General features: G+C 39.8%; 1 protein-coding gene across 1 annotated transcript in view; it reads left to right on the top strand.

Moving 5' to 3' along the window:
- The first annotated feature begins 1,134 nt into the window (after positions 1–1,134).
- ncanb (neurocan b) overlaps positions 1,135–26,972 on the top strand; it is a 115,963-nt gene continuing 90,125 nt past the window's right edge. The window contains exon 1 of the mRNA XM_077584278.1: positions 1,135–1,449. The gene's annotated coding sequence lies outside the window, so the exon portion shown is untranslated. The remainder of the gene's footprint in view (positions 1,450–26,972) is intronic.

Below are 26,972 nucleotides of genomic sequence, written 5' to 3'. Positions count from 1 at the left end.
AAACACCAAGAGCTAGTACACCACAGGAGCAATATAGATGCATTTTTAAAATGTATTTTGTTTTTATTTTTTAGCATTTTTCTCTCTTGTTTGGTGGTTCAGCTCCTTTCAGTGAGAGCAAATGAAACAGCTGCAGTTTTATGGTCTTAACCTTTAACATTAAATTAACACTTTTTAAGCGACAAATTGCTGGGCTCGCTCAGTCAGCACCACGGCCAGCTCCCGTTGCTTAACTGACCGCCACAATGTTAAAGCAAGTGTTAGCAAGTAACATCCCCACCGAGAGAGTTGTTACCAAAAGATATATTGCAAAATCTCCTTGAACAGAGACGAACAAAGGCAACCGCCCGCCCTGCATGCAAGCATGCACGCGGGCCCTCCTGGGGGATCATTATACTTTCAATGCTACAAAGCGCCGCCTTGTTTTGTACGTATGACAACAGCGCTTTTGCCAGATCTTTTAATTGTAGAGCTCACCCTACTCGATCTGTTTTAACAAGAAACACAAGTACATATTTTTAGTGAGGGACTGTATGTTCACTGGAAATAAACAGTGCTAAACTACGAATGTCCTTAATAATTGTGTGTGAATGTTAAGAAATAGCTGCATAGTGTGCTTTTACTACTACTACTACTACGACTACTACTACTATTGTGTTTCTAATAATACTGCCTCCTGGTGTCCAAGGTGTGCACATGAGGAGGAGCAAAATGTCAATTGGCATTGAAGCATCAAAACATGATGTTTAATTATTTTATATTCTGTTTAATTATGACGTTAATATATGTTTTTTTATCTTAAGTACATTAATGTTGAATAAAAATCAAAATTATTGTTGGTGCCTATTGTGCTGCTGGAACAGATGAATGGAATTTCAAGTCGTTTTAAGGTGATTTGAGTTATGAGCATGAACAAATTAAACTCATACGGCAGGCAGAGCAATTGCATTAATACAAGACATTACAAAGAAGAAATTAAACAAATTGTATGACTCAAGCTTTCATTAGCAACTTGTGATCTAAAACCCCCTCCTCCTCTTTTTTTTTGTAAGAACTCTCACACCACCCCATCTCCTCTTCCTCCTCCTCTTCCTGCTGCCGCTAACGCTCATTAGAATACTGCAGCGCGCTCTTTTGTTCAGTAGCGCTCAGCTGCTGGAGAGGTGAGCACCGCTCCGGAGCTCCTCATCACCAACATCCGCTGACTCTTCTCCTCCTCCTTCTCCGCCTTCTCCAGGAGTCACGCACAGACGCTGTTCCTCTCTACGGATAAAGACCATCAGCGAGTGTGCCCGTGTTTTTTTTTTTTTCCCCCCACACACGCTTTTACCGACTTTTTTTTTTGGATGCCCTGTGGCTCGCTCCCACTTGAATCGCATCCTAAGGCACCAGGAAGGCTGCGAGCATCGCGCTGCATTCCTCTGGACCGGACCTCACCTCTGCCGGAAGGTGAGTTTGCCTCTAACGCTGAGAGATTTTTAATCATGCTGACTTTGAGCTGCACTTGGAGATGTAGAAAGAAAAATATTTTTCTGCCCAAATTCCATATTTATATACTTATTTAATTATTCAAACCAACTTCAACTGTTCAGCTAATCCATGACAGATTGGAAAGTCGGGCTCCCCCAAATTCACACATTTTCAATATTCCTGAATTAATGCTGATTAAAATTTTTTTTTTTAAACAATTAATGTGCCGAATCCTTCCACATTTCTCTAATTAAAACCATTCTAACGTCAATATCCAGCGCATTCAGGACATCTGGGCCACTATTTCTTTACTTACTTACTTATTTTTACATTTCCCCAATTAATTTTTTGAATCATAAAAAAATCCCACTAAAATCAATGTAGGGTATTTTCCGGATTTAACTCCTCCCATATTTCTCTTGTTATTCAATGATTCAAACAATAGTCAGGTTTTCATCCAATTGTTTCGAATTTAGCGAATTAACTGAAAATGCGCAAAACGGACATGCGACTTATGCCCGTTTCCATTTGTTATTCTTTTACGTACATTGAGAGGGGACTCCACCGCTGTAGGTGGCGGTATACACCATAGAGATGGGATCCACCAGTAATTTAAAAGAAGAAGAACAGGAAGCGACTGTGCTGTGCGATGACGTCGTATGTAATTCTAGATAAACCGTAGTGTTTCTTTGCTGTTTTCCATCTAAAATTGCATTAATATTCACTTCATTAACTCATTTGCTCCCAAAAACGTATAAATATGTTCTATTTAAAACATTACCATGCTCCCAAAGACGTATTAATAAGTTTTTTATGCTAGCGCATACAGAAGGGTTTGATGCGGCCTCTGAACTGAAGAGAATGGATGAAGCAATGGTAGTTTACAAAAACGGCCAGCGTGTGGCAGCAGAGTATAAGAGATCAACCAGGGCAACTTCACAGGAATGTTTCAGTCAAGGAAAATATACACAAACCGCTTGGTGGATACGATAAAGTAGAACTACTTACTTACCAAATGTACTAAGTGACACAATTTGTGCTTGTGCTTAACATGTCTGCCTCGCAGTTGCGAGCTTTAGTGTTCAGTTTGTATCTCAGTATAAATGTAACTCTGAGCACTTTTTGTAACTGGCCAGTGATTTGCATACATATAATGTATAATGATACGTCCCATTAAATGTGTTTCCTTCAATCAATCAAACAAACTTTATTTACCTAGCATTTCTTATACAAAAAAATGCAACTCAAAGTGCTTTACGTGAGTTTTTATAGTACAAATCCCTGAAACGGCTGTCCACCCTGTCATTATGTGGTATCTGCCCCCATTAAGAAACCCTAAGTATGACTTGCTTTTAGTGACATCACTGTCTTTCTTCAATGAAGGCTTAAAGAATAAATATTTGTTTTTGTTTTTCATCATATTGCTTGTGTAAGTGGATGCTGCCGAGAAACATGTCCAGACTTGTCCACTCTGTCATAATGAAATGTAAAAATTATTTGTTTTTTTAAATCAAAATATATTTGTTAAACAGTACAGTCAGGTCCACCATGTACTCATAAAATGCTAACATTAGCCAAAAATGTCCACCCTGTCCTAAGCTTACATACAGTATTTAGGTTTGTTTGAAGTCTAATTTAGGCATATATTTCCAGAACATAATGGTTAAACTCTACTGTGCCACTTGTTACATGTATGCATTCTACATGGCTGAATAATAATTCCTCCAATTTAGGTGGCTTAAGTAGAGGTAATGTATTTTTTGAAGTAATATAAAAGTGAAAGGAACTCAACCTAATACTTGCTTCTTCCTGGGCTGTGATGTTTACATGCACTTATCTTATGCCTGTGTCTCCAGATTGGCTGGCTCATTGATCAGGACTCATTTGAATTGTGCCTGCATGAGCAGCCATGTGCGGGCCTTTGTGTGTTAGTGACCCATCGGTATCATTGCACACTGTTTCTTCAACCCTCATGCATATTGTAGAAGGTCCTGCATTTGCCTTTGTCCAGCTTTTGTTCATGCTGCGGATCACAAGCTCTGCTCTTTATGTCATTGTTTTCCCAAGATATGTTCCTTTGTGCCATACTGCCCCCATTATTTCTACATTTTCCGGATGAGTAATCGCCTGATTTTGGTCTTGTCGTGACACCTCAAGAGGACTTGTTCTTCCTGCCTTCCCGTCCTCTTCTTGAGTCTTTATAGCATTGTTATCTACTCTTCTCACGAGGTTGCGGCTGTCACCTTTTTCTTCAATTGTGCCACGTTCTGCGCCGCTGAGCTAAGCGCAGTCCGGACACAGAGAGGGGGATTCAATTTTACACTTGAGTCACGGCCAAGCACGTGAGCGGAAATCGAAGAGATTTTTTTTTTCTTCTGCAAAGGGAACGTGTTAATATCACAATCTCCACTAAAGCCTAAGCGAAGGTATGCTTAAATCAAACAAAGGAGGCTGCGCTGTGCCATTGTGGAGGTGTTTAAATCGCGGAAGGCCTCCAGCTGGATATCTTGAGGTATTACAATGCCTTTTGTGGGTACTAAATGGCAAATGTCCCGATCAATCAACTGGAGGAAGAGCAACAACAAGTTTCCCTTGCAAGCGACAAAATGATCCAGTCACACTGACCTGCACAAACGACTAAAAATGCTGTAATATGCATGCCCGGGCCTGTAGTTGGTGATGCCACTTTTTGATGAAACGTCCCTACCGTACAGGCTCCAAGTCCCAGATTTCATGTTCACTTATCATTCTTCTAGTTAAATGGGCAGCTAGAGGCTGCAGAACTAAACCAAGCCTGAAACAGTTGTCACTTCTAAAATCTTGTCTGCACCTAAAATTATTTCCATACAAATACTGTAGAACAAAAGCTTCTCATAATTAACTTATTTTCTCCCAAAAATGTATAAAAACGTTCTATTTTAAATATTGCCATGGTTCCCAAAACATATTTATAAGTTTTTTTAAATGTTTTTTTTTTTCAAATGTTAGAGCAGACAGAAGGCTTTGATGAAGCCTCTGATCTGAAGAGGTCGCTTAAAGCAATGGTAGTTATTACAAAAAAACGGCCAGTAGGTGGCAGCAGAGTATAAGAGATCAACCAGGGCCTTGTTGCAAAAAAGCTCTTTCTCCAGTGTTTTAAACAGATTTGTGATTAATGATGAAACGTAGCTATATTCTAATGCTAACTGCTGAAAAACGGAAACAGATACAAACATACTTTTTTTTTCCTGATGAAAGACGAGACTAATCTTTCTTTAGGGCAGGTTTTTATAGCAATGGAACACAATATTTCATGGGCCTTGCAAAATCAGTCAAAATCCAGTAGACCAGCTGGGAGCGAAGGGGGTTGCTTCAGTGGAAATGGCTGGGAGTGAATGAGTTAAAAATACAAAATCCTAACCCAATTGCAACCCGAAGATGTTCATGTTCAATTTGAATTGCTAATGAGTGTGTGTCATTATCACGGCGTGGAATGCCTTACAAACGTGCACCACTGGTCTCGTGGTCATCTCATTGGCTTGATAAAGACGACGCTGGCTATCCATCCGCTTGATTGACAGCTCAGTGTCCGGCCCCTTTCCCAGCAGAGGGAGACGAGCCTTAACTGGCTCGGAACAGCTTTGGCTCGTCTAATCGCACACACACATGGCTCGAGCCATATTGATCCCGCCGTCGCCACCAGATCTGAGCGATGCAGCTGAGCCAAATATGCCCCCTCACCCCCACCCCCCTCCATCCTTAACAGCATGTTAATATTCATCAAGAGAGCCCCCTCCACACACACACACACACACACACACACACACACACACACACCTGAAAGCCACCCCAAATGTATTATTCAAAGGAAGCATTTTGCCTATTAAATACTCTAAATAAATAATGACATCTGGTAACTGTTTTGTGTGCTGAATTAATGAAAGTCAAGCAGTGATTTGAGGGGGCTGACAATGGACGGAGGTTTGGTGGTGTAGTTTGTATTCCCATTCAGCTGTGCGGTATCCTTCTGCTGGTCTTTTTCTTTGTTGAGTGCGCCACGCTCGTCTGCTTGCACTACCAAACATGTCTTAAAGTAACCCCCGCAGGAGATGCAAACACCACAGAGAGCTCTTTATTTTATTTTATGTTTATTATGACTGCCTTTTTTTTTTGTCTCCCATGTGAGGTAATTTTCAGGACAAAGGTGCTTTTTTTTTAATGGTATTTTACACAGCAAAAATCAAGTACATTGGAGGAACTGTATTTTTTAAGCCAACGTTCAAAATGAATCACCATTTTTCATACAAACTGAAATGTTGATGAGCTATTTGAGTGTTGAAATGTGTGCAGATGGTCGTTGCTTCCCCACTCTTGTCCGCTAACCCCCAAGAGGATGAGCGCATTTGTTGTTGTGCGCATGTGTGAGCAACTACTCGATTTGTAGAGACACAAAGGAATTCATGAATTGAATGTTGTCCATTCTATTGCGTAAAGAAGCGAGAAGGTAGGATTACAAAAAAGGAAGAAGAAAACAGACACTGTAATCTGGGTTAGGGTTTTGTTGTGGTTCGGGGTTTATGCTAATAAGGCAGTGATTCCCAACTCCTGAGCCGCAGCAAATTATACTTATTCACTTTATTGGTCCAAAAAAAAACATTTACTACAAATAAGGCATCTTTCTTTATCTGTCTATAACAGGCAAAGAGTTTTAATGTTGAAATGTTGAAAATATCTTTGGAGCAGAACCATTAACTCTCTTGGACACTTGAATTGTCTGAGAAGTGTCATAAAACTTCGCCTCCTCCTCATTCTGTGAGAAAAGTGCTGCATTATGTTACATTAAGATTGAAAGTCTGCTTCATCTATCCTTCCTTCCTTTTCTCAGTCTCTCCTTTGGTCTCTTGAGGTCTCCCTAATTTGTTGGAATTTAGATGTTTCTGGGGTTGGTGAAAGACACTGGTTGGTAATGTATTAGCATTTAATTAGTATATTAGTATATTAGTATATATATATTTAATTAGTAGGTAATGTCTGGTCGGTGCTGGATTTCACTTTCCTTTCCTTTCCTTTCCTTGATCCTTCCTCGGGTCTCCTGCCAACCTCACGACTCCAGCTGGATTCTGAAGTATTCGGGTTAGGTGAACGGTATGGGATTTTTAATAGGTTTTAGGTGAACTAATGAGTACACACTCGCACGCACGCACACATGCACACATACACAGGCACATGCACATACTCACCCACATGTCAAAAAATAAAATAAAAAAAATAAAAAAGGGGGAGCAATGAGGACGACATGTTAAATCGGTAAAATGACCGAATGAACAATACTGAGCTCTAAATAAAATAAAAAATAAAATAAAGATTGAAAGTCTGGATGTTTTTTTTCCAAACAAGTGAAATAGGTTAGATACATTTGAGTTGACTTGTTTTGTTAAAAATGGATTGCCGTAATGCTTTTGTGTAGAAAGATTTGGTCAAACATGAAGTGGAGATTCTTTTTATTCATTGCATCACTCTTGACTAAGACATTTAAAAGAATTTGATTCCTCCTTGTCTAAGTTTATTTGGACACGTGTGAACAAAGCAAACCAACTCTGTTGCGGATCGACTTAACTGGTTCCGAGACCTTCAGTTCCTAAACGCATTTTCAGTATCTCACAAAAGCGAGTGAGTAGTTGGTTGACGTAACGGATGTCTTAGGTTTAGCATGTTAGCAATTAGCACCTTCATAGATGCTCAGCATTTGTTGCCATGTTTTGTTTTGTCTAAAGTTGGGTTTCCATCCATGCATTTTATTTGAAATGCGAAAGTAAGAACTAAATGAAAACGCTAGAAAAAAAAAAGGCCCAAAATTCGCTAAAGCGTTTTTACGCTAAGATTTTAAAGCGTATCGAAAAAAGGAAATTGCAAAATGCTATTTTAGATGGAAAACAGCAAAGAAACGCTACGGTTTATCACGAATTACAAAAGAAAACTCACATGACGTCATCGCATGGCGCAGTCGCTCCCTGGTCTTTTTCTTTTAAATTACTGGTGGATCACATCTCTATGGTGTATGAGTCCCCTCTCAATATTCGCAAAAGAAGGACAGATGTCATAAGTCGCATGTCCATTTTGCGCATTTTCATTAAATTTGCTTAAAAAAACAATTGGATGAAAACCTGACTTAGGTTGTTCTGTGTGAGCCATCTGTTGTTTATTTGTGCTGATTTATTCACTTGTCACTCCTTATTCCACTTTGTATTCCTGGAACGAATAAGAGCAGTGAGTGACGGCACCTGGTTTGTTGTGCATTTTGGTATGCTTGAAATTTTTACGACGTGATCATGACCTGAACTAGGGAGGCACATGGACATTGTTTACAAACCGTAAACTGATTTGGACCAGAGAGAGCCAGTGACTTGCCAAACAGATCTGAAAGTACCCTTGGTGCCAAAAGCAATAACATTCAGGGGAGGAAAAGAAGGTCATCATATAATTTGTATTCAAATCTCTTCATCCTGGCCAAGCTGTACCGCACATCCCGTTGAATTTGCTTGCTTTATTTTTAATTGATTTCTGCTTTGTTTGACTTTCTGACTAATGAAAGCAGTATTTCCATTCTAGGATCAGAGGTTGAAATACAGTTATATAAATGTAAATCCAAAGCTGTCAAACCGGGCCTTTCATAAACCGCTACGGTGTACATCAACCTTAAATGCCCCTGGAATGATTACAGATTTAAAAAAAAAAATGTTGGTCTTTGTGTCTCCCACTGGCACCGAGAGGCAGTCAAACGAATTTGCCCATTAAGTCAATTAACATGTCTGTCCAAGTCAGAAGCGCTGACTCACTAAATCAGGCACATTCAATACAACGGGGACGGCGACTTTGAATTGGCCATAAATCTTGATGTCTCGTAGCTAAAGGCTTAGCAACCTTAGCCTCTGCTACCCTTTTATGGACATTACACAGGCTTTGCTTTTGGAATTTTAACAACAACAATGCCCTTTTCCCGCTGAGTTTGTAGAATGGCCGATGAAAAGCAGCAATGCACTCAACGAGTCATGACTGACTCGGGTAGATCCACCACATAGACATGCTACGCTGAATATTATGATTCATTTTCCATTGAAAAACGATTTGGGACGCAATTAGGCTTAAGGTTAGTGGGTTCGCTTGAGGGCATATTTTGAATATGAACGATACGTTTAGTGCCTTTTCACACAAGTAGAATACACAAAATATGCTAGCTAGTTTTGTGTGACTTGAGAGACATATTTTCCTGAACATTTGAGAGGGTACGCGGGTCATGTAAAGGAGGAATGGAACTCGCACTTCGTTGATATCCATCCAAATTCCATGGCCCTTTTTACGATAAACAGCACTAAAATATGTTTTACAGCAAATTTGATGGCTTGTTGGTATAGCCCCTCATCCAATATGCCAAATGCATCTCAAGATGGAGATTTGTAAGGCTGGAGGCCAGTCAAGCGTCCTGCCAATAGAGCCAACTACACTGCCAAGTCTTCAGCCAAGCAGTACTCAAGTGCGAAGACTTCCAACTTTTTTTTTGCTCAAGGACTGCACCTGGTCGTAGTTTTTTGAGGGTCCAGTCATTCCAGCTGAGTTGGTTTTGTCTTTCATGGCATTCACAAGAAAATAGCATTTTCAAAAAACCCATTTCCATTTAAATAGCCTTTAAGAATTTTGTCAATGTCAGGAAAGACGCGGAGCCGCTTGCTTTCCAAATGAGGAAACAGCCCCGCCGCCAGTCTGAACATTAAGGTCACCCATTATCGAAATTCCAAAAAGGATACAAGAACAATCAGCATTGTTTTGGTGAAAAATTCCTTTCTGTTCACAATTAGACTTCTGTTCTTCTCCAGCAATTACAAAATGAACTGCAGGAACCGTTTACCACTTGGATAATTAACTGTCACAATGAAATCAAAGGAAAATCAAAGGATTCAAAACAATTTGTCCAAAGCATCTGTTTCTTTCATTCTGGGGCGTTTTATTGTTTGTTTGTAACTCCTTATAGAGTTGAAGCACACGGACGTCGCAGTTATAATTAACTTCCTGATAATAAGTCTCAATTAGTGGTTTCTGGAATCCGCAACAAACTCCTGGGCCTCTTCAGTAATATTTGTCTCACAATGCTATCAGGGGATCGTTGGTATCTGACTAAGGTGACCACTGACCAGGCGTCACGGTTCGATTTTGCCAGCCCCATTGTTTTGTCTCACTTACTCACATCCCGTCCCGGTATTCCACTTATGTTTTTTTTGTTTTTTTAGTCCCGTCACTAAGCCAATTGTTTGGGCCATTTGTATGTCAATCACACAGTCGTCATAGCGATTTATACGATAAACCAATTAAAAAATAATTGAACTGTTAAATTCCTTCCTATTTACGTTCACAGTCACGCTTGCGTTCTCATTCTAGCAGTTTTCATCAGACTGGAACTACAACTACTTCCTGATTCCGAGTTTAAAATGATGGGATATGCGAGCTGAGCTTTTCTGGCGGAATATTCTCAATGTTATAAATGTAGGAACGGCGCAAGGTAAACGGAAAACAACCAGTTTCCAATAGCTGCCAGGACCGGGAAAAAAAAAAAGGTTGGCTAATGGTGAGTGCATTTAACTAGTTTAGCGCTATTCAACTGTTTAGCTAAAATAATATGAGAATTTATTGAGTACTTGATTTTCAGCGAATCTCGGTTTTTAGTTTTGAAGAACTGGTCATCTTATGTATAACTGGATTTCCGGTCCTACAACACCAACATACCCAAATTTATAAACAAGTTGGAACGCACGTACGACGCACAAGCCTCATCCCTCATTCATCACTTCAACATACTTACTTCCTTGACACTAATTCCTCCAGGGACAGGGCTTTGGCCGTATCTAAGGGCGCTTCAGAGCGCGCACAGAAAACCTGAGTAGGTGAAATTGTGGATAGCAAACCATGAATATGCATGGGATTACTGTATTCTCGCTGATTAATGCACACAGCTAAAACCTTCCACCCTTTTTTGGAAGAACCAAATTCCCACACTCACATTGCTTTGGGATCGAGTATGATAGATTGATCCGAGCCCCTGAAAGTGTACCCCGATGTGTGCGTCACTCTCCTTATGCGGCGTCTACAATAACGTCCCATCAGCTCGAAGAAATGAGGTCTGCGGTTCAGCGATGTGCTCCGCTGTCATGGTAGGGCCGGGGACGTCTGTCGCCCCCGCCCTAACATGCGCTCGCTTGCTTGATACTGTCGAGTACAAAGCTTGCAAAAAGCAATCATTCATGCCCCACATGCACAAACACACACGCAACAAGGGGAAAGACAAGGCTGCAGGCAGAACATTTGAGACCCCCGTCTTAATTGGGCCCCATCTTAGCGTGACCTTCATCGTTTTGACAGAGCGGCGGGAATTAGAGCGAGACGCCAAAAAGATGAGCTGCTTCTTGTTTCTCCCTGGCTCGCATCAATGCTATATGCTACGCGGGCAATATGCTGGAGCTAGCTAGTGCTAAAGCTAAAGTGCTAGTAGGCATGTGAACTTAAGTCTATTTGTCTACCCCAAGGTCTGGGGTTCAAACTTGTGTTTTTTTTTTTTTTGCTGCTACTTCCTTAGCTAAAATTCAGCTACAGCAGCAGTGCAGTCTTTGTCAACCTTTTCTGAGCTAAGGAACATATAAAAGATTTTTTTAGGACTTGCGACTTGATTGGCTAAAACTAATGAAAAACTGGACTTGACTTGGTATTCATGAGACTCAAATTGACTTTGACATAAATGACATAACTTGACAAGTCATATTGCTTGCATTGAAAATCTGCGTTTTCAATATACAGTAGGTGGCTTTTGTTTTTTTCAAAGAAAAATGGATGTTAATGATTTGCCTAACATTTGGCAGCCCTGCGTTTTGCCACATTCGCAGTTTTGTCTTTCAACGTGTTTGTTTGAGGCTCAAAACGCAATGCGTAACGGCCTATTTCGAGCCTTGTACGTATTCGCAGATATTTTATCTTATCAGATGGCTTGTAATATGTTGTGATGATTATTGCATAAGATGTATTCTAATGGGCCATGTTGAGTTTTAAAAATGGACACATTAGCCAGTCATTCATAAATGAGGTTAAAAAAAAGATCAAATGTGAATGTAAATTTGTTAAATTGTTTATTTGGCTAACAAGATGATAATTAAGGAACAAATTAGCATTTAAAATGAATTAATTTACATTTAATTGACCATTTATGTAATGCATTGAAAATCTTAAATGTCTATGTAAAATTTTGTATTTTTACCAACATTAGTTATTTACAATATGTTAACCAATTGTTTAATAAACCAAAATAAAATAATAATACAGGGATGCGATTTTTCCGCTAATTCGCGGAATTCCGCTTTTTTAATCTCCCCCCCCCCAAAAAAAAATTCCGTTTTTTTTATTTTTTTTTTTAGTAGTTCATTGTGTATGCACATGACTCCGACAGATAACATCTTCTGCTATAACAAAGACATTTGTGGTATGCTCTAATATGAGTTACTTTTCATTTGGTCATGATACAATTATTTGTTCATGAAATTTGAACTCTTCAACATTATTTATGTGTTAATTTAGTAATCACATTAGTTAGATATGATGATATTCTCAGTGATAGTTTTTAAAAGCAAAGGCAGTCCAATGTTTTTGAATGTGACTGATTTTGAGTTGACTAAAACTGCCATTTTATATGGGATAGTTCAATATACATTGCAAATTTATGCTGTTGTTTTGTCTATTTCTTTGTCATGTGAGTGCATTGAAAGTACTTAAAAACACGGAAAACCCATGAGCTCCGGGGCCCCCCTTGTCCCCCCACCAGGGCACTGCCCTGGACCTAGCTGGGTGCCAGCGGCCCCCAGACCCCCGGCTAAATTTTCAGATAATTTCACTTTGGTCAAATCACATCCCTGATAATAATAATAAGTCAATTTTGATTAACAATTTTTGAAAAAATTGCAACAAATATTACCAGGCTCAATGCTTTCAGAATCCCTTTGTTGCTTTTTATGCCTTGGCTGCTGTAGCGCAAAACGATTGGCCGAGAACGTAAAGAATACCTCCGCTGTACATTGTGTGTGTGTGTGTGACATACAGTAATTTACTGCACTGTGCCGTAAGGTCTAGTTACTGTATGTTAGCAGTCATGCCATGCACACGTCAAGTGCTCCCCAGTGGAAGCTGAGAAAGGGATGCTCCACGCTGTACTGCACTTCACTCTGGTTTTTAAAAGCTCCCCGGCGGTTTATTAGAGGGGTCGGAAGGGGGTGGGGTAGAGGCAAGGATCTCCTAACCGCCTACCTTTTAGTCCACTGCTTTAGAAGGTATAGATTTAAAGCTTTACACACACTTATGGTGCTGAGGCAGCAGCACTGCAGCTGAAAGTGGATTTCATGTGCCTAGTGGAGATTCTCAGTGGATCATTGATAGACTCAACTTCATTATACCCACTCTATAGGCCAAGGAACACATTTATTAAGTATTCTGATTTTTTTTTTTTTTTTTTGTGGGTGAATGTTACCATGGCATGAGCAAAAAGTGTTATAACAAACCAATCAACCAAATACATATTTTTCTGTGGTTGTTGGACCCCATAAGCAAGAATTGTTCCTCAAGGGTCAATTTTTCCATTCTACATTCTCTTACTCAGAGATGCCGCCAGAAGATTTGTAGATATGACCTCCATATTTATTTTTCTAAATGAGATAAGTGCACTTCATGCTTGTTTGACTGCAATTAAGGGCTGGATGGCTCACAACTCGTTTCAATTTCGTTCATCATCCATCATCATGCCAGTCAGATGTCAGCAGATCTTGTGAGACGGCCATCTAAAGGATTTGACTGGATTTGGCTTTTTTTTTGTGTGTTTTCAGACAGACAGATATGCAAGGATTTATTCTTTTTGACACTATTGTTCCAAACACAAATTAGAGAGGAAACGTGACACGTGTTTGCAAAAGTACCTTATTAATTTCACTTTAATTTTGGTATATGGAATGTTAAAATCAAATGTTGCTAAAAAAAATATTTTCTGGAGATAATATTTTAAATTACCAGCTATTTCAGCAAGTGCTTGATCATTTACTGTCATGTGCCAGTGCGGAGAAGCAAGGTGCCAAATGATAACGTGCTGCACTTTTTAAGAGGACATTTTTGCTATCACTCTGCTTGATTGCGCTTTTTTACACCACCCCACCACAATCCACCACTGGACTTTTTTTTTTTTGCAATCAGTGTACTGCAAAAATCCTTAATTGGCTGCTCTTTTTCCTCTGATTGCACTCTCTAATGCAGGGGTTCTATAATTTTTTGGGGTCCGGGAGCACCTTCCGGAGGAGAATGTTTTTCTAAGGAAACCTCTTGTAATCTTAATGCCAATTAAACAAAACTCCCACCTGTACCCCAAATGCCAAAGAAATTGAAAAGTTGACGATTTTTGTCACAACAAATTGTTACGTTGAGGAATTCACATTTTTTAGAGAGAAAAAAAATCTGTAATGTCTTGTGCGTCAATCATCATCGTTATAAGCGTAAAGATGTATGTAGATATAAAATGATCTGACATCATTCTGTGGACCCCCAAGTTGATCCCAGTTTGAGAACCACTGCTTTGATAAAAGGCCAAATTACCATGTAAAAAAAATGTGTGCTGTGCCGCCGCGATTTTCATTGGATGCTTTGTCTTGTTAGCCGTTTGACCCTCCCCCCCCCCAGCCAGGATAGATTCATGTGTGGGCTTTGTGTTTAAAGCGACCCACCTGCGTGCGCCGCCCATGCCGCCACGTCCAAGCGTGAAACCAGCAGCCTGATGTCGGAGACCTCCCGCCAGCTCGCGTGCCCCCCCCCCCCCGCCAGTGTCTGCTCTTTGTGCTGATGGTCGGATAAATGAGTTGTTTGCTTTTCTTTGGCACCTTTCAGAAGGTCACTCCGGCTGTCTCGATCTCAGAAGGGGGGTTGGGGTGGTTGGGGGTGCACGTATAGCGCCTCGCTCAGCCCTTTAAAGGTCCATTAGTTTGAGATGTATTAGCCCATTAGACAAAACTCATCCGTGCTTCGTGCAACTGCAAAGCAATTCCTCCTCGTTTAAAATGAACCTTTTCTCATCGTTTGTACTGGCTGCTTCTGTCTTCATTGAGGAGATGCAATTACTTTTTGATGTGAATTGCGACGTCTTACTTAAACTAACTTGAATAAAGGCGATACAATTTTAGAATCGGGGTTAAAATAATATGAATGCCAGCTATTGGCGGTGATTAAGGTCTAAGGCCTGGCATGAAGATAAAACATTTGCAGTAGATGTCCCTAAGCAAAAATTTGCAGTAGTAGTTAGTTCTTTGATTCATAATGCAACCGTGCATGGGGTTCTCGTGGCGTGCCAGGTTTTTGCTTCCCCCCTTTTAACAAACGCTATTTCTGCTAGACTAAGTGCAATTTCTGCAGAAATTGTGTGGGAATGCTGGAAGCTGAATGCTAATAGCTGAATGCTAAGATGAATGCTTCTGAAGTAAATTGAAAGCTAAATGATGTGAAAATTACAAAGTATTAATTGTAGTTGAAAGATAAATGAATAAAAAGAACACTTGAACCCAGGAGACGTGAATTTTTGAAGCGAGTCGAAATTTATATGGAGAAGTGTTATTTGAAAGTACCTTCTATTCATTTAGATGGAAAACTGGAACTAATGATATACAATGGAAAAAATGCACACACAAAGATCACTCAATAGCGACACCTAGGCATGCAGTACCCTCCATTCAGTTAGATAGAAAAGTGGAACGAATGATAGCAATTGAAAAAAATGCACACACTAAAAAAAAAACACTCAGCAGCGCCACCTAGGCATGCAGTACCGTCCATTCAGTTAGATGGAAAAGTGGAACAAATGATAGTCGGTTGGTATACATATACAGTATATGCCCTTAGCATAATTGCCATGGATATATGGAGGTGGAATTCGAACCTGGGCCCTCCTGGTTATTGGACAAGGCAATTTACCAAATGCGCCACTGAGCAGTATAAGAACGCTGGTAATGATGGTCAGTTGTATGTATGGAAGTGGGCATGGAAAGTAGGACTCAGTCCCAATGAAAATGAATGGGGAATTTTTTTTATTTTACGTTAAATTGTGCCAATACTGTAAGTAATGTGGAATCAGACAATAAATACCCCGGAAGGCGTGAATTTTTGAAGCAAGTCGAAATTTGTGCAAATCGTATGTATTATGTGGGAGTTATTGCACGGCAAAAAAAGTGAGGAGAATAAAATGCTATAATAAGTAAGCATCCACACAATGAGTTAAATTTCCATGGGTAACATCCCTTCCTTAGAACAAAGTGTGTGGATGTCAATGTATCAGATTGAGAAAACAGCCACACTACCAGCTCATCCGTCTTAGTCTCACGGCCCGCTCGTCTGTCTGCATCTGTGGTGAGTCACGGCGTGGGAGCAGCCTGCGCTTTCATGTTGGTCGTCATTAATTATCAATGCCGTATGTAACTAAGAGGTCGGCTCATTCATTAACGCGGGAACCTTCTTAAGCACGGCGCCGGCGCCGCCTCCACGTTCTGGTTGTACTGCGCAAGCTTCAGGTAAAATATTCGACACAGGTCTTGCACTGGATCTCATTGTGCTGGTTGGTGTACCTAATGAAGTGAATAGAAGTGTCATTAAAGTGGAAGTAAACCTTGAAAATTTCTTGACAATATTATGTTATATGTGACCTCACTAGTCTAAACATGACATTCTGATTAATATTACATTTGTGGAACATGAGTTTTGCAGCAAAATCCAGCCGTTTTTATCCATCTCACGGGGCGGCCATTTTGCCACTTGCTGTCGACTTAAGATGACATCACAGTTGCTCAGGGCTCAGGCAACGAACATTCACAGCTCACCTTTTTTTTTTTTTTATTAAAGCTGAGCTGTAATTGGTTGTTACGTGAGCAACTGTGATGTCATTGATTTTCACTTGACAGTTAGTGGCAAAATGTCCACCTTCCGGTACTGATAAAAACTGCTGGATTTTGCTGCTCAACTCATATTTCACTAACGCACTATTAACCAAAATAATGTATTTAGCCTCCCAAAGAAAACTTTGCAATGTCCTTTTTAATGAGAAAAAAACAAAAACACTCAATAATATTATACTATATAAAAACAGAGAGCAGTCCAAACTTACATTGATAACTTGAGAATTCAAAAGAATAAAAAAAAAATGTTGCCACACTTTCTCCCACAATCCAAATTGTGCTGCTCATTTTTTTTTAAAATTATTATTATTATTTTTATTATTATTATTTATTTTATTTATTTATTTATTTTTTCTGTGCTGCTCATTTTGTTATGCGTGCCTTGGCCACCTGAGGTATGACATAGGGACATAATTCACTTAGCTTTTAGTACTGTTTGAAAGCACACACCAAAAAAAGCAGTAGTGTCTAAAAGAGAATATCAATATTCAATATAAATGCAACTGAATATTATCATACAGTCTTATTTGTCTCCATGTGTTTCTTAGAGTGTAACAACACTGCCGCATAGATGCTAATTGTTAGCCCCTTGTTGGATTTATCTCCTCTTTTACAGCGCCCATACAGAACAGCAAAATGAAAAACAGTTGCCCTGTATGCTTCCAATGTCCTAGGATATCTAGGGAGATTATTTCTAGCCCTAAACACTTTGGAATTAACCAAATGAAGACCCAACATAGATGCAGCCAAGCCGGAGGACTGAGCAGAGCGCTACGCATTTTTGAGTTAACGTGATGAAAGCGATAAGCACCTGCAGGCCTGGAGCTTGACCGGGGGAAAATTACAGCTTGCCGTGCAGGTGCTTATTCATTTCCATCTCGGTCTACCGTCATGGAAAGCTATATTAAGGCACTTCATCCTTGAGTATGGAGTAATAAAGTGATTTAGCCGCTTAATTGGAAGCAAATTAGCCGCGCTTTACAGCAGGGGGGGAGATGGGCTGCGAATGTACATTTCTACAATTAGTATTTCACACTGTTGTGGAATGAAGAGCCTCAACATGGAAAATTAAACGGAAGGCTGTTGTTGTTACTTAGGGTCAGTCGCATGTAATCCATTCAGTTGCTCTTCTAATCTTGGAGGTTAATGTTTTTTTATTGTTGGTGTGCAGCGCTATTAAGCTGTCATACATCCCGGTCTTCTGTGTCAATGCTAATGACTCGCTGTTTTGAACCAATTAACACATAGCGGACTGACTCATCGTTAAGGCTAGGCATGATTAATGACAGATTCAGCCACAAGGTTAAATGGTTAAATGTCCCATTGTGGAGACTGGAGAGGGTTGGACAGTTATACATATATTGCTTAGCACATGTGTTAAACACAGTATATAGTGTAAGGTTTATGTCACAGCTGCCCTAAATGAACCGCATTCTTCCTTCCTTCCTTCCTTCCTTCCTTCCGTAATGCCTTAAATTGAAATCAGTTTCCAAGATCTCCTTTAAAAAAAACAAAAAAACATCTAGTTGGACCCCCCCCAAAAAAATCTTTCACACTTTTGTTTTGTTTTTTACAAGGACAATCTTTGAAACACTAATGCTAAATTGCATGTTTGCTGAGTCTAATAGATTGTGTGCTCTGTTTTCAACAGGTGTAGAAGTAGTAGGCCTCCACTACTTTTACACCATCTTTAAAATATATATTTTTTTCTTTAGGTTACTCTCATGGTTTTCAACTTTTCACCATGCAATGTTTGGGTGAACTCCACAAGACCAAAATGAAGTTTGAAGTAATAGAATTGGAAGTGATAGTGGAAGAGGCAAACAAAAATTACGCAGTAACAGAAAATGAATCTATTGTTGTGATTTCTTTTGGGGCAACCATATAAAAGCCATAAAAGAGCATGTGGCACTTGCATGCACATATGTGCCCATCCAGCATAACTTTGTGTTTCAATCTTAGGACAGCGCACCCATTTAACTGCCCTGGGAATTTCCACAGTGTGCTGAAAAAAGCCCAGACAGAAGAAAATGTAGAGTTGCCATAGGTGATATAGCATGACTCCTTCTTGTGACTGTCCCCAAGTAAGCCTTGAAACCATTTAGATGCTCCAAAATGGCATTGCTGTTGATATGTTGTGATCATTTTTTGTTGGCATTTCAAAAATGTTTACAAGAGTGGAATGAAGTTTGCGCCCGTTTTTCTACTCAAACCCTGAGTAAACCAGGCCCTCTGTGGCTGTGACTGTGTATGTGTCGCACTAGACGCATCAGGGATTGGAGCGCTGTCAATTACGGAGGGATGATCAAAGTGCAGCCTGATGTTGTCTGGTCTCTTGTCTTCCTTCATTCCTCCGGGGGCTGGCAGCATCAGGAGGGAGGGGGTGTGAGACAGTAGCTGGGGGGCGGTTTGTGCTCTGCGACGTCTGCGTCAAACTTGACTAAGGCCTTTCTTATCACACACATACATATAAGAAAACAACTTCCCGCCTTTAATCTGCCACACACATTTGTTTGCGCTCTTTTGACACCCTCAATATCATTTTGTTAAAAAAAATAAAATCAAAAGACTCATTAGACCATACTGTAGCCTCAAGAAATCTACAATTATGCCAAGGCATAATTGAACAGTTTGCAGCAGAGGTCAAAGCACAATTTGTTCCCTTTAAAAGCATGCTGCTTGGTTCTTAACTCATTCACTCCCAGCCATTTTCACTGAAGCAGTCCCCTTTACTCCCGGCTGTTTTACTGGATTTTGACTGATTTTGCAAGGCCCGCAGAATATTGTGTTCTATTGCTATAAAAACATGAAACCTACCAAAAGAAAGATTAGAGTCTCTTCTTTAATCAGGAAAAAAAAGTATATTTCTATCTGTTTCCGTTTTGCAGCAATTAGCATTAGAATATAGTTTCATTATCATTATTCATGAAACTATTTAGAATTGTGATAATTGAGTTTTTTTTTTAAACATGGCCCTGGTTGATCTCCTTTGCTCTGCTGCCACCTGCTGGCCGTTTTTGTAATACCGTTTTTATACTACCATTTCCATTACCATTCTCTTCAGTTCAGAGGCTGCATCAAAGCCTTCTGTATGCTCTAGCATAAAAAACAATTTAACATTTTTTATAAATATGTCTTTGGGACACTTAAAACATTTCAAACAGAACGTATTTATACGTTTTTGGGAGCAAATGAGTTAATGGCAATTTCAAACACTTACATGGTAAGTATATACATGGTGATAAAAAATAAAAAAAACACCGGATGTTTTTTGTTTTACTTATAAAAATATAAAAAAGCTAAAGTTCGTCCTGAATCAGAATTTTTTTTTTTTGAGATCTTGCTTTAAATGTACCACCAATGATTCATGGAAATGGTTTGTGTAGTTTTGTATTAAAAGCAAACTAGCCAACAAACAGCAGATGTAGCGATGGCCCTCAGACAGCACCAACCTCTGTCGGCTTGAGTATTTTATGTCCTGCAAAATCAATGAGTGAAGTACTATGATCACAACTCTTAAGTCATTCAGAGGAGGTACTCACCCATCCATAAATTTAATCAAGAGACAGAATTTCAGTAAACATATACAAATCAAATTACAAGCAGAGTCCGATGAGATTTGCCGATGATAAGTTTCCCGACGTGTGCGGCGAATCAGATCTGATTGAAACATGATTTGGAGAGCCATTCGCCGTCAGAATTTTTTATAAATATTTTCAAAATGGTGTCTTCTTCGGGTCTAGTCCCACCTCTGTTCACTTTGTCCACCCATTCCATGTCACTGCTACTCGTGATTAAAAGCAGTAAAATGCACGTTTTTACACACCCTTTGAAAAGGGGCTCGTTTCAAAATGAGAAGATGCCTCTGGAATGCTCCATTGTCACTTAAGAGCTAAAATGATGTCAGGGTGCAATTTAATGCCCATCTACTTTGCAGCAGGGGTTAAAGCACAAATCAATCCCTGTGTGGTAGCTCGCTGACGGCTTCTTCAAGACAACCCAAACGCAAAGACGAACAAACACAACGATTTTAGGCCCCTCTGGTGAGTGTCAATTTACCCTCTGAATGAAGGTCAGGTGTACTTTCACACCCTTAAATAATAGCCCTACATGGATGTGGCCAGCTCATAAAGGCGCCAGAGCAGGCACTGGGTAAATAAGTAAATAAAGCTGGGGTCTGGCAGGTCTCATAAATTGCGTTTCTCCCAAATGAGAGTGCTTGAGAATCGATACATTCGGAGGGGGGGGGGGGGATCCCGGTGTGTTTGTGCAAGGACGTGTGTTTGGGTTGCACTGTAGAAATAAAAAAAAAAAAGGTTGGAAAGAAGAGCTATGCTGTAGTGTTGACTGTAAAACATAATCACATATGTATACCACATTGCCCTTTCGGACCCACATAACAAGCGAATGGAAGCTAGCTTGGTAGCTAAGCTAACGCAGCAGTCTTCAAGTGTGTGTGAAAATCATTCTTATCACTGATAATCATTCATAATAGTCAATATCAGAGACATCGGCTCATTGTGCCTTTTGTGACTTTGATCAGAAGGGGAAGAACAATTTTTCAAATTCATCCTTATTATCATTATGTGCATACACCACTCAAGTGGGAATATTTAATAAGCACAAAGCCCAGGAAAGCTGGTGCCGGTGTCTCGATGCTGCTTTTCTATACCCCCTCCCTGCTTTACCCGCCTTGGGCATTTCTTTTCTTGGCGGTTTCTCTGTTTGATTTCTTTCCTCGTCATTCATCCTCTCATCCCATCGGGTGTTTTGTCACCACGTCTGACTTCCCACCCACCTCGATGCACTTTATGCCCTCTTTTAAAGACCCTTTGAAGGGAATTCAACGATTTGTTGCTAATATATTATTCACATTTGAAGATAATTGCTGTAGCCTTCACAAGACGCCCACTTATCGGCAACTCCCAATCTGAGGACAATTTCCATATCAAATGAAGGAGAATTGAGTTATCTACATATTTAAATGGCAAGTTAACACAAAAATATATATTTATACTGTAATATTTTCGATGCAGCCCTACTAGTCTAAACACGGCATTCTGGTTAATATTTCATTTGTGGAATATGAATAAAGCAGCAAAATCCACTTTTTTTTAAATCCATTTTAGGGGGCGGCCATTTTGTCACTCATGGCGGTCGACTGAAAATGACATCAAAGTTGCTTTAAAGGAACCCCGTCTGTAATGACAAGTTTTCTCTATATTATTTATTTGGTTGTCACATGACTGTGAGATTCATTTTTCAAAAATCATTTCCGAAAGAAACAACATGCGGTCACATGACCAAACTCGGAAAAGAAGTGAGGTGTGATTGGCTGTTACCTAAGCCATGAGCAACTATGATGTCATTTTCAGTCGACCACCGGTAGCAAAATGGCTGCCCTCTGAGATGGATAAAAATGTGTGGATTTTGCTGCTTAATTCATAGTTCACGAGTTTAATAATAATTATAATTAATTAGGCAAATTTCAACATAAATTATCTTGCAAACCCGATAAAGTGACATCAAAGATGATCGGGAAAAAAAAGAATAAATAAGTAAATAAAAACAAAAAAATTTGTGGGTGGGACCTTTAAAATTTGCGACTGTCCCAATCCTGGTTAAATGTTTTGTGAGCTTATTCCAACAGTTCTTCTGAGGTTTTAATTGCTTTTCTTCCTACATTATGAGCCTGTCCAAATGCCCCTGCAGGTGGTACATTGCCTGCCCCTGATGTCAAATGATATTTCGTTAACCCCCCCCTCCCCCAAATAATATTTTCAAATACACAAGTCCATTTTCATCCCGCTTGCGACTTCTGGTTTCTCTTTTGATTGTGATGAGATGCAGATTGATTTAACAGCACATCAAAGTGGCAGATTACGCCGCCGCTGGGCTTTAGCGAAGCCTCACACACACTCATGCTTACCCAAAGATTATTTAATGAGTAACATAAAATATCATTGGGCAGAGACTCGTAAGTACCAGAAAGAGGCAAAAGACACACACGCACTCAACTGGACGCTCCTAACAGTGTTATTTCCAATTATTTGTGTACATGCCATCCATCCATCTCAGTCCCCTTCAGCCTGTCACTCGTCCTCCTCCGAGGTACTTCTCAAACTCCATGAGGAAACACACAAGGGGATGTCATTACATATCAAAATGGCTCTCATCCCTCTATTCAAATACTTGTCTCCCGTATTAATGCGTGCTTTTTTTCCACGCCATTATGAAGATTGATGGATAAAGAAGGTCGTGGATGTCTTCTGTGATGCGCATTTATTTGCATTGATTGTCATGCAGCATCGGCACCTGCCTAATGGCGAAATATTTCTCGCAGTAAGCGAGCAGTGAAAATACGGAAAAGTCTTTGTATCAATATGAAAAAGAGCTTTTGTGTTATTTTAGATGGTAGAAAATACAAAGGATATACTGCCCATGAGGAAAAACTGTGCATTGCATTACAGAAAGAAAATGTAATAACTATCTTGCTACTCTAAACTTGGCCCTTATGATGACATTTTTACTTGGAAATCGACCAAAACATTAAAAACAACAACAACACTGAGCTTGTGTGAGAATGTGAGTGAGAATGTTAGCTTTCGTCCAAAGTTAGCTTTCGTTTTTTCGCTATTCGCGACAAGGCTCCGTCCCAATACCAGGGGATTACTGTACCACTTTTTGGCAACAAGTTCCCTTTTTAGTTCTGCCATGATTCCTCTTCAGCTTTGTCTTAACTGCACGACTAGCTGACAAACTGCCCAGTTGGAATGTGATATAGCTTCGTACGACTTCCTACCGAATTCATATTCCGTGGCTCCCGGTCAAGACATCTGTTATTCTTCTGATCCGGAGAAAGCCTGCTGGTTTGATGCCGCGGGTTTATCGACTGCTTCTGAGACCTTTTACCCCCAGGGTGATGTGACGCCCCCCTCACACCGCAAAATTGGATTAGCTCTTCAGTCTTTACGACCTGCCGTCAACACGGAGGATTTATTGCATGTCTCTGGATGCCGTCCACACTGGCAGAATAGAAACTAGAGACGGAGAGAGGGGATAATAGTAGAAAAAGCTGATGGAAATTTACATCCCTCTCCCTCTTGAAATACTCACCTGCGCGCGAGAGCGATTGTGGATGCGATAATGGCTGCTCTGTTTATGCCTTGCTCCAGCACTTGTGAAACATATCGAGCGAAGCCAACCGTGTCGGAGACAGCGGTGCTATGTCTTGTCGTCGTCACGCCTACATCAAGAATGGCGAGTGTGCTGTCGGTTATTGACATTTAATCACAGTCGGTGTTCTGTGGCTCTTTTTTTTTTTATTTATTTCAATTAGCTGATCAGTAAACTCCGGGTACTCTTAACCGCCTCCCCAATTGTCACTGTCATATTACCATGCATCTCATTATCTGAATGTGTGAAGCCGCAACAGCTCTATGAGAATGGACGACGGTTACAGCAATGCTCTACTTGGGCAAGTTTTTATGGACACCCAAAACTAAAAATAAATAAATGACTAAATAAATAAACAAATAAAAACGGATAGAAAAAATATAATTCAAAAATTAAATACAAAAATAAATATAAATATAAATAAAAACACACAAAATATAAACATATCCCTAAATAAATAAATCAACAAAAGTAAAAAAAAAGAGATTCCAAAAATAAATATAAAAATAAATGTCGAAATAAATACAAAAATAAATACATAAATAGAATTAAATACCAATAAATAAATAAAAACGCTCTGCTCTCACATTTATTTATTTCACCGAACCCACGACACGTAGGACCGCCCCCTCATTTGAATAACATTTCGACCTGACAGAGAGACTGCAGAATGAAATAAATAAATGTGAGAGCAGAGCGTTTTTATTAAGTGATTTATATTTAATTCTATTTATATATTTATCTCTGTATTCATTTCGACCTTTATTTTTATATTTATTTTTTGAATCTAATTTTTTATTTTTGTATTTATTTTATACCGGTATTTAATTTTAGAATTTATATCGGTTTTTATTTTCACTTTTATTTATTTATTTATTTTCTATTTTGACAGTTTTGGTCCTCCATAAGTTTTGCCTGGAAGGCACAGACGAATACATCCCAACTATATCGTCACGCCTCTGCAGGCGACATCTTTTGTGGGTGCACATTTTTTTCTTATTCTTGACCCGTGACGTGCAACCACATTTGTATTCCTACCCCGCGGGAAGACGAGCAGCTGGCCGAGGCGACCTTGGCGCGCCCCCGAACAAGTTTAACATTTGCCACCGTGTAAAAGAGAAGCCTCGGACATTTTTTGAAAATTGGCCCGGCCACACGTCTCGACGTGTAGAAAGCTTTCCACCTTCCTCTCATTTTTCACGAGCCTCCTCTTTCGCCGCCCAACCTTTCATCCATTCACCTCCACCTTATACTTCCTGTCTCATGTGGGGTGAGCTCGCCTCTCCTGGACACAAGAGCGAGGTAATATGTTTTACAGAAAGTAATGGCAGATCCTACTTTAATAGCATTGGCCGCTGGCTGGCTCGGGGGTGGGGGGTGGGGGGGGGGGGGGCGCTTCTGTGAATGAATAAAGGAGACCTGTGTGGCATTCAACTGTAAGTAATAGCTTTCTCCATAGCTCCGCACAGCCCTTCAACTTATCCTTGGCAAAGTCGCTTTTGTCGGAAGCAGCCCGCTCGGCATCGCGCGGTGCTCTTTCAACACATTCTTTTTCCTGTTTCACATTTGGCTGAGAGGCAGCTCATTGCAACAAACAGCAGCTTTCCACTTCTATTCAAATCCCGTAAACATCATCTTCTAAAGCGATACAATGCCGTGACGCTGATGGAAAACATCCACAAAAGCCATCTTAACGCCTGCGTCGTTTTTTTTTTTGTTTTTTTTTTAAAAACGGACTCCATGCAAAAATGCTGCATTAGAGCTGTGAGATACTGCATTTATCTGCTGGGCCTTTTACAGAAACTAAGCGAAAGCAGCAATTACCGCAATATTACATTACCGTCACATAAAATATTGGTTGGACGGTAATAGTGCTTTCAACACTACAAAATGGGATGAGTTTCAAATTCCAAAGCCAAAGAAAATGGATTGCATCTGGTCCTGGGGTGACTATTTTACTATAGTGTCAGATGTTAAACTGGTGTCGATGAGTTCCGTTACAGCTCTCAAATTGTCATAGAAGGCGGGAGCTGCCATTTTGACTTCTTCCTGGTGCGCCGTATAAAATTCTCATCTGGACAATGATGATTACATTCACACTACAAGACGAGTGAGAATCAGACGTTAAACTTTACACACGTACCGGAACTATGTAATAGTCTTTGACGCTGACATTGTCCTGCCTCTGTTATGGATCTAAAAGTTTCTCGGAAGGCGAAAAAAATCGTCTTTTTTTCCATCGAAACGGTGTGATGTTTAACAAAGTTGGCATAAAGTGACTTTCAATACAACAGTACAAGGCAAGAGAAGTAAGTATCAAGTATTAAACTTCACACCCCTGCCCTGGCATTTCAGAATACCCTGACAGGCAGACATCATCTCTCTCTGATGCGACTCTGATATTAACTCTGACGGCAAAAAAAAAAAATAAAAAAATTGCAATCGACACACAGTGGATATAAAAAGTCTACACACCGCTGTTCAAATGCCAGGTTTTGAGACTACTATAAATCATTATAAAAAAAATAAAAAATCCACCATAATAGTACCTGTACAACTCAGGAAAACTGAGATAATCTGGTTGCACAAGTGTGCACACCCTCTTACAACTGGGAATTTGGCTGTTCATTTTGAACCGATAACATTCAAATCAGAGCCATCGCAATTAAAAGATTAATCAACAACTTATCGATTATCAAATGAACCAAATTGTCCAGTTTGAGCTTCAGTAATTATTCTGTGATTTCTGTAGTCCTTGATGAAAGTAGACTGATTATCTTTTGTGTTTTTCATCAAAATAAGACATTTGCAAACATTTGCCTTTATTTTGGAAAACGATGACCGAACCATTGAACTGAATCAGTTTTCAAAAAGGGTGGTGAGTACATTAGTCCCTCTCGTGTCATATTGCTTAACCATTGTTTAGTTGTTTCTATCACTAAACAATAATAAATAAACAATAAGAATCGGTTAATAAACTGTAATTGGGAAACACGATCAATGGATTAATCCATTCAAAAAATATTCAAAAGTGACAGCGCAAATTCAAACTCCCGTTCAACGGCAGTCAGCACACATCTGCCCCATTTCAAGAGTCCAAATCCATTTCAGATGTTCTAGTAGGCTTTCCCTCACTGTTTGTTTTTGTTGCTTTCCAACAGAAACCTGACATTTTTGGGATAACACGATCCTGCCGGCCGCCACAATGCTTCACTCTAGTTGTGACATTCTTTTGATGTTGTGGTACAAACACAACAGTGCTGCTTTTCACACTGAAACGGTGCTGAAAGTTCCTCCACAGATGGAAAATAACTTTGGTGCCGTTGCCCTGGTGTGGCGTATAGT

The sequence above is a fragment of the Vanacampus margaritifer genome, chromosome 13, assembly GCF_051991255.1.
Source record: "Vanacampus margaritifer isolate UIUO_Vmar chromosome 13, RoL_Vmar_1.0, whole genome shotgun sequence".
Taxonomy (NCBI): Eukaryota; Metazoa; Chordata; class Actinopteri; order Syngnathiformes; family Syngnathidae; genus Vanacampus; species Vanacampus margaritifer.
Note: the sequence above shows the minus strand (reverse complement) of the source record. Positions and strands in the feature narration are given on the sequence as shown.